The sequence below is a fragment of the Paramormyrops kingsleyae genome, chromosome 8, assembly GCF_048594095.1.
Source record: "Paramormyrops kingsleyae isolate MSU_618 chromosome 8, PKINGS_0.4, whole genome shotgun sequence".
In the NCBI taxonomy this organism is placed as follows: domain Eukaryota; kingdom Metazoa; phylum Chordata; class Actinopteri; order Osteoglossiformes; family Mormyridae; genus Paramormyrops; species Paramormyrops kingsleyae.
Genome location: NC_132804.1, coordinates 12,710,725 through 12,726,782, shown reverse-complemented (window position 1 = coordinate 12,726,782; position 16,058 = coordinate 12,710,725). Strand labels below are relative to the sequence as shown.

The window sequence follows — 16,058 nt, the reverse complement described above, 5'->3', positions numbered from 1 at the left end:
ATTAACATTCATATCACTAGTAAATATTAAAATAAGTTTATTTGTGCTTGTTTTCCTACTGTGGGGGTTCAGTGTATTTTGCATCCTCCTACATTTTCCAATAACGCATATTATCAATAATAAGATTTAAAAGAAGATTAATTAGAAACCAGAAAAGGGTAAGAGGAACACATATTAAGCATCAATATTAAAAGAGAAAAAATGTTAATGTTTTTTTTAACAAGTTGTTCGCCAGAACCAACAGAAATACATACAATAGATGGTAATACTGAGATCAGATTTAATTCAATTTTGTTTGGATGTGTCTGAAATTATTTTGTAACACATAATGGAATTCCCCTCCTTTGAAATAATTATTGAACATTTTATTTGTTTCTTTCATATATAGACATAATAATCTGCAATGAATGTTTATCAGCAAGCATATGGGGATTCTCCTGTCTGAGGTAGCTAATCCTTTCTGTGGTCTAACAGAAGGCTATTGCTGCGGATAGACACTTTGGTGGTGCTTTCGCTTTGTGTTTGATTCCCCAGTGTTCAAGGTGTGGTTCCTCACATCTGTTTTGGGGAGAGGTCCAGGCTGAGCTATATGTTCTCCATTGTGTGTCAAAAAATCACATTACAGCAAAATGTATTCTGTAGGTCACACACTGCAACGGGGGCTTGAAGGAATTTTGGTTTTCTCAGCATTTTCCGTGTCATGTTAATTAAAAAGACACACAAACACACACACACACACACACACATATATATATATACACACACACACACACACAACCACACACTCACATAAATATATTACTCTTTTACTGTCCCAGTGGTCAATGTGAAATGTGAAATTGAATTGATGTGTCCATTCAGTCAGGCCCATAGCCAAAATTGCATATTGAGGGGGGTGTGACAAATTTTGAGGAGGGGTAAAACTCGTCATTTTCCTACCTGGCTATGTGCCTGGTTTGGAGCAAACAAATTTTGGGGGGTGTGAAACCTGTAATTTTACTCCGTGGCTATGTGCTGGTGGGAAGTTGGAAAGCTTGTAACCTGCATGTTTACCAAGGTCTTTAGTATGATCAGGCTTGCAGAGACATCTTCTGCAAAGATTAAGCTAATGAGGACAGTTTGGGCGACACATCTGAGGCTGTTTGATGCCTTGCCAGGGCACCAGTGGCTCCAGGTTTTCAGCTCCAGTCTCCCATCCATGATGTAGCATCTGCATCATCTTCACTGCGGTCGCTGTGATCTTCGACAATACAAACCCCGGCAGAAACCCCTCCCTCAAATGCTGACATCTCAGCGGACCACCGGACGGCTCCGCTGCGGCCAGCTCCCCCACTGGCTTGATGTTCTCAGAGACCGCAGACGAACTCTTGGCAAGAGGAGGCAGGGATTTCAAACTGCACAGAGATGAATGAGATGCACGTCAGGCGGCGCAAATGAATGGTGGCTGTGCTCTCGGTGTGCAGGATTAAAATAAAGTTTAATGTTCTTTGAGATTTTAAAATAAAAATGCAGAGGAACCATCTGCTTCCAGCATGGGGACCTTCGTCTCCCAGCGCCTTTGTCAGCTGATTGAACACTCATGTGCTGCTTGAGAAACAGAAAAAGATGCACTGCAAAAATTCTAAATATCCTTGTAGCACATGACTATCTGTGCTATATTCTCAGTTCCATTTCCATGCAGGAACTCTGTCCTGGGTCAGTATTCAACACAGACGCATAAATGCAAGGGGGGGTGGGGGGTATTGAGGTCTCCACCCATTTAAGGGGGTCCAGGGGGTTGTATTAACTGGTTTTGATTACTGTGGGGCTTACATCTCCGATTCACCCCATAATGCACACCCATGCACAAATGTGCAGGTCCTCCTTTATTTAGTGCAATATAAGCAATGGGGAACTGGGGGTGTGGGGTAGAAACAATATACATTTTACAATTTAACACATATAAGTTTAAAAAGGTTATTCCAAGACTGAAGATAAATGAGACACAGGGGTTTTGCTTAGTTAACATAATAAGCATTTCTGTGGTAACAGAACAGCTTCAGAATTCTGCTTTCAGAAGGATACGTTCCTTAAGCTTCACTAAGCAGACACCTTTTGAAGTTTAGCGACTGGGTGAAAGGCTATTTTTACCAAAATTCCCATGTTCTCACACTGCATCACCACCCACGTAATCCTGCCCTTTAGTATTTCCGGATCCAGTGAAGAAGCAGGCAAGGTAAAGGTGGGTTTTCCTGTGACCCCCAAGCACTGATGCTGTAGTACTGAGCCGCACTTTAAAACCGTGGGTCTGAGTAAATAGACATTTAAGAAAAAAGCTAATAAGTATGTTATTTTTCCTCAGCCAGAGCTTAAGTACATGTCAGTTAAGAATGTCAAGGAAAATATCTTCATATGTATAAAGCATATTGTACACCCTTTGATTTTGACCAAGTACAAAATGCATATTGTTCCCCTTGAACAGGGGCCTAATGACTTGCAGGTGATGTACATGAGCGTGTAGTTATTGCTAGCCTCAGACAGATGAGCCCATCCAGGGTGAACCTCATTCCAGTGCGAAGCCTGGGAGCCTGGCCTTTGGAGTAAGATTAAACAAAAGCGGGGTTCACCGTCATTTGTGCTTCAGTGAAATTTCAGGAACGCCTCAGCGTGTAAAATCAGTATCTTATGGACATTGAAGGCCCAAGGAGCAAATTGGAGGGACTTGAAAAGCTGAATTTACAATGCAAATACGTGCTCAGCGAGCAGTTGGAACAGGGTTTACGCCGTTACCTCATCTCGCTTTGCCAAGCTACATTTTTTTCCTGTTGCATTCCTAATTCCTAACTAATTACTTCCCCAAGATCACAAATGCGCACTATAATTTTTTTTAACAGCATCATTGCAAACAACTCAGCTTATTACACACAAAAACCCATCGAATTAAGCCTAGAAAAAAGCAAAGTTTATCATGATAATCGTAATTAATTTTGTACCTTCTTTAATCTTCCCTTGTAACGGCATGCCATAACGAATACTTTTGCCTTTTTTGTTCTCTTCTAGGTTTTCCTAGTGCCTGTTAAATCCTACAGTATCTGGTGCATCTTTAGCAATTTCAAATACACCCACAACCAAACCCATAAACCCAAAAACAAGGGCATTAAACTGCAGCCCTTAGGTCATGCATTACCAATAATAGTAGCCTCGCAGGATGTGGGAGACGTCCAAGGGCGGCCATGTTGCTGCCATTCCAATAAAGCGCTGTGGACACGTCGGTTTTCCTGCACAGATGCTGTTTGTGCTCGTGGGGGGGGGGGGGGGGGAATGCTGGAGATCTGATTAGCTGACGGGACAAATGGATGCAACTGCGGCCCCCATGGGAGTTAAGAGTCTGGAGGTCGAAGCCGTTGAGTGAGGGATGGGGGGTGTGGCTGACACACAGGCTGGGAGAAGACTCTAAATCATAATTAAGGTACAGAATGATGGAGGGTAAGATGACACAGCACATATATCCTGGGCGTGGCATGTTGGTCAATCACAGGCTGTCTTGGGGGAGCCAATGATTCAGAATGCATGACTACGGAGAAATACGAAACAAATGTCGGTCGCCTTTGGGAAGCTCTTGGTGTTTCATTACGCCCCAGATTCCCTCTCTGATTCAAAGCATCCTGAACACACAAACATCTGAGTCGCAGATCAGGCCATGGGATGACTACTTCACAAGTTTGCACCTTTTCCTCAGCTGTGCGGACACACCTCATAACCACAGATTTTATTGTATCAGTATGCATGTTTCACAGCTATTAATCAAATGTTTGAGGCAATAAGCTCTGTGTTTTTTTAAGTGATGTTTGCACTGACACTGACTGTTTGCTGCTTTTTTCGGCTGAAACAAATCATTTAAATCTCCATTTTGTTTGGTAAATACAGCAGACGAGTATTACTGGCCTGCCGTAATCAGGAGACTGTGGTCCTGTCAGTTTAAAGTGTCAGTTCTGCTACTAAGCAGTCAGTTACTTGAAAAATCAGTGTTGGGATAGTCAGTTGAAATGCTGTCCACAGTTCTATGCTGCGTGGGATAGGACAGGACAAACAGGCATTTTCTAAACATGTAAAAGCCTGTTACTTTGGATTGAGAGGACAATGTAACACTAGCCCTACAAAACAAAGACTATCCTCCTGAGACCCAAGGAAAAAAGTGTCCTTCAGTTTTAGGTTAATTGTGATTTTCTATATCTTTGGAGGAAATAAGACATCTTTTTTCAAATTTATTTTTATTTTTAATTTCACAGCATGTCCTCTTTAGTGTACAACAGGAATAAATACGTTTCCTTACATCAGTGAAAAGATAGATGCAAAAACAACATGTCCACTGCAATGGACATAAATGAATGGGTGGGGTCTCAGGAGGATAGAGGAAGCTGTACCAGACCACAGTAGGGTGACCACCTAATCCATGTCAGGAGGGACACTATGAGCTACTTCAGGTTTTACAAACTACTTTAAAACTGAACGGCTCCTATGTTTGGCTAAACAGTTCAGTTCTTTGACTGGTTTATTTGATTAAAAGACTCACCCAGCTGTTTTGCATTAACATTTGTGACACATGCAAGATTTTGGGAGACTGACCATTCAGCAGACAGCAAGAACGCAGCGCTTAAGTGAAATCCAGGTCCTTTTATTTGAAATGGTTGAAATGGTAGTTTTCAAACACTGTCCTAGCTTATAGTATCCCTCCCCACAGGGATTAGGTGGTCAACCTTCACCACAGTCGCTAGGACTGATTAGTGGCCATGACTTAATATACCTCACAAAGTTTCACTTTAAAATTTAATGGAGCAAATTCGTATTCATATTATTATTTTTTACAACAAGTCTGGGCACGGCTTAGTACAACTGTAACTTTGACAATAATGATAATGAATGCTATCTTATGTGACACTCTATGTAACCCTTCACTAATGTCATTCCTGAGCACAAGTGCTCAGAAAAACCTACTTCATGCAGCTGAGTCAGTTCCATTGACCATGTTGTAGTTGTCGTTTCCCCCTGAAGGTTTTGTGCGCAGTAGTTTTCTCCTGCTGATCAAACTGCATAAGAGATAATTAACTTCAGGCTCACTTCAGCTGCTGCCCAGGAGGAGTGAGAGTCATAGTCCTAAAAACACCATCAACTGATACAGCTTTGCAAAGAGGAGAAGGCAACCGTCTGCCTGGCCTAACTGGGACTCTACTGGTTCTCCCATAGTAGAATTTGATCCTGCTTACTGAATATTGATTGCTGTAGTTTATTACTTGTAATTAATGTGGTTTATTACATGTGATTAGTGAACCTCATCTCCCTGCTTCACTAATGAGTGGTTATCTCACACACTTAGCTTTTTGATCACCCCGGATTATGCTCCCAGTTAGTAATACCAATTAATGTCACCATGCCTGTCCTTCGCAAGTCGATCTCTGAATGAACTTTACTTGTTCTGGATGCTGAGGATGCGGGCAGAGCCTGCACACCATTTACACAGTCATATGGAAATGCTTTTCTCCTTTTCTTATCTGTTTTGTGAGTATGCTATGAAAATGTGTAATAAAGTCCCACAAGACAGTGAATATCCCCCTCTGTTGTAATACAGCAGGGGACACAGGCAGTCTAGGCCGGGTAAGAATGTCTGACTTACGGACAACTCATTCTTACGGACGGACTTCCATAAAGCTTATTACATTAAAAATTCAGGTTAAACACAATGGCTCGTAATAACAGGTGCACTACTTTGTGACCCTCGTGAAAACATTGCGCAGCTTCAGCGGTTCATTGGCTTGAGGTACAGTACAATATTGCATGTAGTTACTTTTATTGTTACTATATAACAACAACAACAGTAATAACAATAATTATTGTTGTTGTTTTTCTGACTTACCTAGAAATTCGACTCAAAGACAGACTTAGGGAACGGATCTCGTTCATAACCTAGGGACCTCCTGTACTTGAATTGAATTATTCCTCATACCCTTTACAAGCAGTTGGCAATTTCCATTTATTAAAATATTCCCGTTACGAGCTCTTGCCAGGGCACTCTGTGCAAGGTCTGTGCACTAGGCGTAGCTTCCAGGTTCATTCACGTTTCCAAAGTAGACGAGACAAATATAAGAAATCGGTGCCAAAGGTTCCCTTCGTGTAATTTAACAGAAAGAGCCCCAGAAGAAGATCTTTGGGATGCTTCACCTATTCTGAACTGCTGGCCCAAAATTACATCACCCTGAAAACACAGCTGGAGCAATCTGCTGTCGTTAGCAAAGGTATGGGAATGCGGTTCATTCTGCACAGGGTCTCATCTGTGTCCTAAGTGTGATATATGATCTGTGACTCTCACTCTCTCTCACTGCTTGAAGGCTGTAATGTCTCTCAGCCGTCCACTGTGATCTATCGCCATCACATGCAGACAATCATCTTTTAGTGTGGTGTTTGTTTTGCGTAATTGATCGTCGCGATTTAAAAGAATCCATGCCCTATGGACACAGCAAACTTGTAGTTCTGCTTAAAATTTATTTTGGCAAGACCAGTGCTTTAAGGTTCCCAATGTACATACATTCTATAGAGAAAACACATGCAAAACGGTATGATACTTATACATACACGTTTCCCCTCAGGCTGTACGTCGTGGAATCCAGATTTGGTGTAACATTGGGACCAAATCAGTCCCAAACCACCCCCCCCCAAAACACATAGTACTCTCACAGTATTGGTATTTGCATTTTATTCAGAAATCATGCCTACATTGGTCTATATATATGATGAAGGAAAATCATGTTGACAATGTTTGAGCAGAAGAATCATTTGGTATGCAATTTCATGATTAATACACACATAACCACTCTAATAAAATAATCCATCCATCCACCCATTTTCTGTAACCACTTATCCTGTTCAGGGTCCAGAGCCCATCCCGGAAGGCGCAAGGCACGGTATAATAAAATAATAATAATACAAATAATTCTAATAATAAAGAAGTATTTTATCTTATTATAATAAAATAATATTAATATTTTTATTTTAGTTATTCCTGCTTAAACATTTACCAAAAAATAAATTAAGATGTAGGTAAAGATTTGGGCCTTTGTAACAGCCTGAAAGTCTTGTTTGTGTTTAAAAAATGAAAATGAAGAAGATGACAAAAGCTGTTTTTAATTGTAAAGGCAGCCTTCCATGACATCAGGGAAACAAACCATGTATATTATTATTAGTAGTAGTAGTAGTAGTAATTATGGGTGTAACGAGATCTTGCGATATTTCAACATGACGAGATTTCTCGTCGGAGCGAAAAGCGGCCTCGCAAACGCGCTGCAAATCAGATACTATAAGCATGTCGGCGTCTGAAGAAATTAGCATATAGTAGATGCCCCACACACTTTTAAATCTTTTGTGTGGTAGCATTTTGGGTACCCGGCGGAAAATATAAACGGCGAAAGGGTGACAGACAAAACACGAACCATCTGTAAGCATTGTAGGAAAACGCTACTGCTATGCAAAGCCATTTTCAGCACCATCATAAGCTCTTTACTTAAATCCACTGCACCAGTGAAGAAAACATAAAGTTTTTTGTTATGTTTGTTATTTATATTGTTTTATTTATAATCTATTTTATGTTTAATTGAGAAGTCAAATAGGAGAGAAGCCTGTCATTTGAGTTTGTGGTGAAATATTTTATGGTGCTAGATATTTGTTCTGTTCTTTACTGCATATGATGATGGTGATTATTTAACACATTTCACCATACATCTGCATTATTTAGCATTTTTTGTCTTTCAAATTAATCAAATAAAAGGCTGCTTTCCAGTAATATATTTCCACTTTTAAGTTTTCCTTAAAATATTGTTAAAATATCGTCTTGTCTCGTTCTTGTGAACCCAATATCGTGTCTCGATATGAGTATAGCATTACACCCCTAGTAGCAGTAGTGGTGGTGGTAGTAGTAGCAGTAGTGCTAGTAGTAGTAGAGCAGTAGTAGTAGTTAAAATAATTAGTTAACAGTGAAGACATATGGTGCGTTCCATTTGCCTTGGGATCCGGTCACATCCGCTAAAAACTCGGGAAAACCGAGTCGGATGCGTTTAATTTGCCATAGAAGTAGCAATATTATGGACTCATATGAAAAAGCAAGATTTTTTGCTTAGCCGGACAACTTGTCGGATTTAAGGTACCTCAGTTTAAATGGCCTTTATCTTCGTTCACTTACAATTAGCCCGAACTACCTCGAATTCGACAAATAATCTGACTAATCATGAAATCCAATACTAGCCCGGTTAATTGTTAGCCACTGTTATGAGTTGACAGCACATTACGCGCGGTGCTTAAAACTCCGTAGCAACACGTCCACAGATAAGTTGGACGGTATAGTGTGTGCGACCGATTTAATGAGCCACAAATGAGAAGTAGTGCTTAAACAGGATAAAACTACAACTTTCCCTTCTGTTGATAAAGGGAGCAGCCATCTTGAATTCTGAACTCGGGATCCTCTGTGCTGTGCGAGATATTTTTTGGATCTCCAAGAAACGTCATTTCCGGCTTCAAAACTGGAATTCGAATCGGAATCCGAGTTCCAAGGGCAAATGGAACGCACCAATAGCATTGTGCCATAGTTTAATCCACCTTTGAATGACAGCACAGGAGGAAATACTGATGCAACATGAGTCAAAGAACCGGGGGCTGTAGCTGTGTGTTAAGAGGCAGAGCCGGGCGAATGTGTCCCTCTGGGGTGTTTAACACACTTGCGTAAGGCATGGTGGATGGTACCTCGACAAAGGAGCAGCCAGTAAAGCATATCCGAGTCCGACAGCACGTCAGGCTTACAGAATCACACAGTGCGGTAACACTGAGAGCAGGGGCTCTGTGGGCCTCTCTGAGTCTAGGGTGGGGGATTCATTCTGCCAGAAACACGGACCTCGGCTTCACTCACGTTTTGAAATTGACGCACTTCTTAGGAAACATGCAAGAAACGAGTGTTTTTACAATGATGTAATGCCCCCCCCCCCCCCCGTCTCCTAAATCACACCGCTGTCAGTGGGATTCCAGCAGGGCAATAGTCTACAGACATAAACTTAGACAAGCAAAGTTTAAAACTGATCTCCTCCAGTGATTCCTGTGTATAACTTTAGCAGGTACGTACTTGATTAAAATAAACAAGAAAGAACTGAATCTGTTTTTTTAATTGGGAAAAGTCACGGTTACTGTGATATGCATGTTATGGCTTCTGTTACAGAATGCAGTCCCACCTGGCTAAGCCCCGCCCCAGTCTGAGGGGCTGGACACGGCTTCCGGTCTGGCCTGGCTAAGCCCCGCCCCAGTCTGAGGGGGTTGGCCGCAGCTTCCGGTCTGGCCTGGGTAAGCCACGCCCCAGTCTGAGGGGCTGGACACGGCTTCCGGTCTGGCCTGGCTAAGCCCCGCCCTAATGTGATGGGGTTGGGCAGGGATTCTGGTCTGGCCTGGCTAAGCCCCGCCCTAATGTGATGGGGTTGGGCAGGGATTCTGGTCTGTCCTGGCTAAGCCCTGCCCTAATGTGATGGGGTTGGGCAGGGATTCTGGTCTGTCCTGGCTAAGCCCCGCCCTAATGTGATGGGGTTGGGCAGGGATTCTGGTCTGGCCTGGCTAAGCCCCGCCCCTTTACAGAGGTGCTGGGCAGGGCTTCCCAATTCTCAGGCTAGAAGTCTCATGCTTATGAAGAAAACACAGCAGCTTTGTGCCAGCGGGAACACTCCCATTACATTATGCCCACTGGAAAGGGGGGGCACCGGTCCAAGGCCTGGGACAGAGGGGCTGGGAAGCAGAGGGGAGGGAGGGGTTCATGGGCGCTGCCTGGGCCGGGCGGCTTGCTTGTTTGGGCTTCAGGCCACCTGAAACGGGCCGGTGCCGTCAGGAGTCAGGCCCAGTCCGAGCTGATTGCGCCACACCCCTAGTCTCCATCGAGGAACAATCGCATGTTTTCTTCCTTAGCTTTTTTGCTCTTTTCCACGTGGCCTAGCCTTCAATCTTCGCAGCATTAATAGCAACCAGACTGCCTTTCCGCCGGCAGCGGGAGGTGTGCGCACACCTTTTCCGGAGAGTGACCCTCCCCCGCCAGGACGTCACCCCACGCATCACAAAGCAGACGGAGCCGATCTGAGAGGCCGCAGGTAACACGTGAATATCTAATGAAATCACAAGCTGATTAGCTGAGCCGAACGGCCGCGTCCACGATGCGATTCACTCGATTGGAGCCGCGATGTACGGCAGCTCTTCCAAAACTACAGCGGCTGGTATCTCTGCAGGAAAGTGCGATGGCGAATGGCAATAATTAGCAAGCGATGCGGAGGAATATTAGGCTTCCTGGGATGGAAACACAGTTTCGCAAACATCAAAATATCTGTATGTAGTATAATATAATAATATAAAAACACCATTAAACTCATACTTAACTTTTCGAATTGCTGAGACTTCAGTATCTCAGCATTGAAGGATCCTGAGCTGAAATGACCTCTGCTTTCTAAATTGGTGCCAGTTTAGCATCCTGAAGATGCAGCTGTGGGTAGCGTAATTACTTTTTTCCCGGGGAAGGATATTGTGTGTTGTTGTGGTTTTAACTATGTGTGAGGTTCGTATTACGTACTGAGGTCTTTAATGTTTTCCCCATAATAGCAACGGTGGGCCCACACACATGCAAAACCCTACATATATGAACTGAAATTAACCTGAAGCAACCTTTACTATCATTACCGAGGAAGAATGTGTGCAATTATCCTCAAGCAGCCTCGAAATGAGGCTGCTGATTACTTCTGCTTACTTCTTGAGCTGGTGATTTGCTAAAGACCACTGGCCGATTTATACAAACGGGTCTTGTTTCAACAGGTGACTTTGACAGTGAAGGACAAATTATACTCGTCTATGACGCTGTGTCTTTCCAACTGGTGTCCCGGTACATTTGGTCTTTTAGAATTTATTCTAAGTGTAATGGAGCAATTTGTATGTCTGGCCCTTTGCTCTCTCTTAAAACAGCCCACGTGAACAATAGGACTAAATAGACCAAATTAATATCGTCATTCCCTCTCAGAAATAATTTGCAATGGGTTATACCTTTTGGCAAGAGCCAGCACTTGTGATTTTTTTTTTGCAAAGTTTTGTTTATGAGAAGATGAAAGGGACTGAATATTATTTCCCGTTTTCAAAATTCAAATGTGATATAAAGAATAATTGGATCAGACTGGGTCTCTGCAGTGTTTCTGCAATAGCTATGGCATTTGGACACGACTCAGCCTTTCATTTCATTTATATACAGCAATGAGAAATTTACCCCCAGGTTACATTAATGTTATTTTGATCATTATTAAATTGCTTAGCAGACCCACATTTTCAAAAGTGATTCATAAGTCTTGAAAGTGTGCATGTTTTCCTTTATATGTCTATATATCAGCAAATCACTTAATTGTTGTTGAAGGCTGCTATTTTCGCCTCACAAATCAAGCTCTTTTTGCCTTAACTTTCTGATCTCTTTGATCACTATTCTATTTAAGGTTAATTTTTCCAGACTTGCTAAATAGGCTCAGACACGGGAACAGCTAATGCTCAAAATCACCATATAAAGGAAGTGGACTGAAGAATGACCTTCTCCGCAGTGTGGGCAAGCTTTGGCACTGGACACTCAACAATGAACATTTTACACGCTAACATGTTTATCACCATGGTGACCTGCGTAATTTACTGTAGCGTGTTGCTAGGCTTGGCGATATACCTGTCATTTTCCTCATTGATCACTGTACACATGACAAAATCCATCTGAAAAAGCTTACCCAGAGGCAAAGTCTTTCATTAATGTAGGGGTTTGGTTACTAAGCAAACTGGATGAGAAATTTGTCCAAACAGACCAAGGCACATGTTAAATTTATTCTTCAGCACATACATGATGTCCTAATGCACCAAATAGTTTGAACTTGACTGAATCTGAATGCATTTTCCTTGTACAGCATAAAGTCATTTTAAATTATGAATCAGAACACAATGACATATTGTTATTGACCCGAGCGGTTCGGATACAGGGCGAGGCATGGTGCGGGCAGGAAAGTGGGTGACCTACTGGCGGCTCAGTGGACCAACAGTGTTTATTAATAAACTGAAAACACAAGAAATACTATAAAACAAAAACGGACCACGATGGGGTGAAAATCTAAAGGAATAAACAAAGACTAATTACAAAAAGGTCACGGCAACCAGAGGCAGGTAGGGTACAAAAGTTTGACTGACACAAAACAACATACATCAATGACACACTGGTGAACTGAACTAGGGCAGGAACTTAAATAAAGAGGGATAACGAAAATAACGCAGGACAGGTGAGGACAATTAACCAATCGGGGATGTTGCAGGTTCAGGGTTGAACACACAAGGACTGGCACAAGAACAGGCAACAGGTGAAACTAATAATTAACTCAGGGACTGGGAGGGGAAAACCAAGACACTGACAGAAACAGAATCTATCACTGGGAATAACAGACCGGTAAAAACACAATCAAGGCACAAAGCAAGAAACCAAAACATAAAACAAATCACAAGAACTAGAAAACTGACACAAATGAAACACAAGGGAACAAAATCTCAGAGAAGGTGGGATTCAAACACACAGAGGGGTTAATAGGTGGTCACATGCTCAGCTCACTGAGCTATGCAGCCATTCCGGGAGCAAGGGAAACACTAAAGGCTAGGACAACGGGGGAAGACAGTAAAGACTGCGACAATCAGGTGCTGACCCTGACATCTATAAGACCTTAAAACAAGTTAATGTACAGACGCTCCTCTACTTACGAACGAGGTACAATCCAAACGACTGTTTGCAACTTGTAATGTTCATAAGTCGTTATTCAACATCATTTTAAGGGTATACGCAAATACTAAGAACTAGGATGCTGGGAGTACGCACGCTACGCTGCTGTGTGGCGGGAGTAGCGGCCAGAAGTCGTACTAGGTGGAATTGATGTGCAGATAAAACAATTATGTTGTGGACAGGAAACGGGAGCCCAGGGAACACAATTTGGACTTACAGTTCTGTTCGTTCGTATGTCTGAAAGTTCGTAAGTAGAGGAGCGTCTGTATAAAAGCTACCCATGCACCCATTTTCCGTAATCGCTTGTCCTATTCAGGGTCACGGGGGTCCGGTAGAAATCCCACATGGGGGGAACATGCAAACTCCACACACGGAGTCATGGCGGAGACTGGAACCCTGATGCCATGATGCCAGCGATGTGAGGCAACAGTACTAACCACTACACCACCATACAAAACCTACCTTAAATGGAATTTCTTTGTTTGACACGTTAACAAGAAAATAACTAGTAACCTAAATGTGCCATCTTCTTCTCTAAAATCTGTCCAGCACACTTCCCGTCTGCATCATGCTATCATCATTTAGATGGTTTCCAAATTCATTAGAACCACCCATACAAGGCCTGGAATGGGCTACATCCACTAAATCAGAAGAATAAGGAAGTGAAAAAAGAGTTGAGAAAAGGAGTATCAAATGAAACAACTCCAGGCACGCTATCAAATTGATATGACATCATCTCTTTCCGGTGCCACAGTTAGCACCTACAGTGAAACGCTCCTCATTACGGAAACACAGGAAGGCTGCTGCTATTTAAAAGAAGCTGTTAGGCCTGTTTTATATAGGCCTGGGCACCCTTTGCTCTGAATGTCCAGCCACATATGGTAAATGACTGACCATGTGAGATTTTTGAGAGATTTTCTTGGCCCAGTAGACAGTTGTCTGATGAGAAAATGGATGATGCAAGTGCAAAGGGGCACTCCAGGTTTTGTTGATTGAAAGCAGAGATTTGTATCTCGAGCTCATTTGAGTGGGTTTTGTTAAAATGAACTAATTTAGTTGGTGGATGTGAACATTTCAGACGTCACGTTCAAAAGGATGCATCAGTCTCTGCAGCTGTTCATCTGGAGAAGTTTGGAAATAGATTACATAAATGGGATGTAGATGAAAAAATATGTATTTCACAGTACAATGAGCAGAGAAGAAAGGCGTGGAGATTGAAGATCCAAGGCACAGATTGTGTAGAAGGTGTGCATAAGCTTAAATCCCTCTCATATCTCTTGCACATTTCCTGGTGCTTTCAACAAACCATGCTTGGTGGATTGTTAAAAGAAGACAATCAGGACGGGGCAGGATCCCCCCGTATCATGCTGACTGAGGCTGCGGACCCATGTTACACCCGGTTCCTCTCTCGGGAGTCCAATTTGTCTGCAAATTGCCACAGCATACCTAACGCGGCCAAGTGCGCCGCATGCTTCATCGTCCCTGCACACTTCAGGACGCCTGCTCTGCACAAGGCCGGCCAGAACATTTGCACTGCAAACCAGTGACCATTTAGTTTTCCTTCATTTTCTTTTATGTATTCTGTGGGAGTGTATGTCTTACACATAGAGATGCATCTTTAAATAAGATAACACAGTCATTGCAGGAACTCAAAGAATCCATTACTCTTCTTGCACATCCCCTTTTGTTGATTCGCAACTCAGGTCAGAAAGGCCGTCATGGGGGGTGCCGGGGGGGGGGTCATTCATGGCATCCTTATTATATCCAGAAAGTACAAATCCAGACCAAGATTCTGTTTCAACCAACCAGCTGAGCACTCTGTGTCTGTGACTCTTTATACATTACCAGTTGGTTGAAACGACGTCTTGATTGTATTTGTACTTTCTGAACCTGAACCTTCCACTTCTGATTATATGACTGGCTAAATGCCTCCTCTAGTTCTAACTAAGTTTTCTAACTCGAAATTGTTTTTTTTCTGAACGAGAACGTGACTCTTCAGAAATTAAACCAAACTGGAATATCAAGTGGTTAAATGTCACCCAACTCTCCAAAAATCTGGCCAACCAGCTTATTGATAGTGATTCACAGGGCTGACACACCATACAAAAGACATCAGGTGAAACTAGCAGCAAATTACTAATTACAAATCACATCAGTGCTAAGAATGTGCTGGGGAGCTTTCTATGTCTGTTTTGGAAGTATCTGAAAAAGCTTACCCAGGATAGGAAGGGGGCACTCCAGGATCCAATCAGCTTTCAGCTGGGGCCCCTGACCCTGTGGCCCCGCCCCTGTATGTGCCCCGACCTCACCTAAGTCTGACGATCTTGAATTTGACTTCCGCATGATCCAGTGGCTGGCTTTAGAACCATCCAAAAAGACTACATTCCAACTCTGGTTTATTCCAGACCTCTTCTTTATGACATTTCTAGTCTCATGAACAGTTAATTTATTATGCACCACTACCAAATTGAGCAGAGCAAAAGTATTCGCTGTGCAAACATAGGCTAAATAGATTTTATCAGGTAAAATAAACTAGTTTTAGGTACAAAATTCCTGATATTCCTTATGACCTTGGTATCTTGTGCAATGCATCTTGTCATGATTTTTTTTCAAATGCTCTGCATCACTCTTGCCAAAATTATCTTGAGCTGCCTTGATGATCTGGCCCAGTACTTGCATTGTTTCAGTTTTTCTTGGTTTTTTATCCTCTCTGCTGGACTTATGTGATGATTTATCTGTGATCTATCTTCACGCCCTCATACATGGTGCTCCTGAATTCAGTCTACATTATAGAAAGGGCCAACATGTCTCTATTGGAACTACGGTTTTCTTTGTTCGCTATGTATACAAGACATGTTCTATACAGCAAAAGGTTTGTTCATGTGCCTGTATAGAACAATGGTCTATGCCAAAGAAAACCTGTCATGTGTCTGTCCCTGTTTCTCTCCTCGTTAATAGACGGTGTCTGCAGCTTCAGCTTTCAGGTGAGGGACTTTCCCAGGGAGCTGGTGGTCTCCGGAAACACGGCAGGCCTGTGGCATGTTACATCCATGTCAAAGTACCGTGGGCTTCCACAGCCTTTGGGACAAGTGTGATCCGACTCATGTGATCCATACATCTCGGGAGGGACTTTCCATGCGGTGTTTGTGTGAACCATTTGGCACTGAGCCATCATCATATTCAGGTAAAACATGCAGTGAGTTACGGCGTTTCAGAGATTTGCTATATTTACTAGTCACTT

At 42.6% G+C, this 16,058-nt stretch overlaps 1 long non-coding RNA gene across 1 annotated transcript; it reads right to left on the bottom strand.

The window, feature by feature from the left end:
* Window positions 1–266: 266 nt before the first annotated feature.
* LOC140592194 (uncharacterized) lies at window positions 267–3,121 on the bottom strand. Its single transcript, XR_011992482.1, has 2 exons — window positions 2,973–3,121; window positions 267–1,394 (listed from the first exon to the last, which is right to left on the bottom strand). It is a non-coding gene; the product is annotated as an uncharacterized lncRNA (long non-coding RNA).
* Between the last annotated feature and the right edge of the window lie 12,937 nt (window positions 3,122–16,058).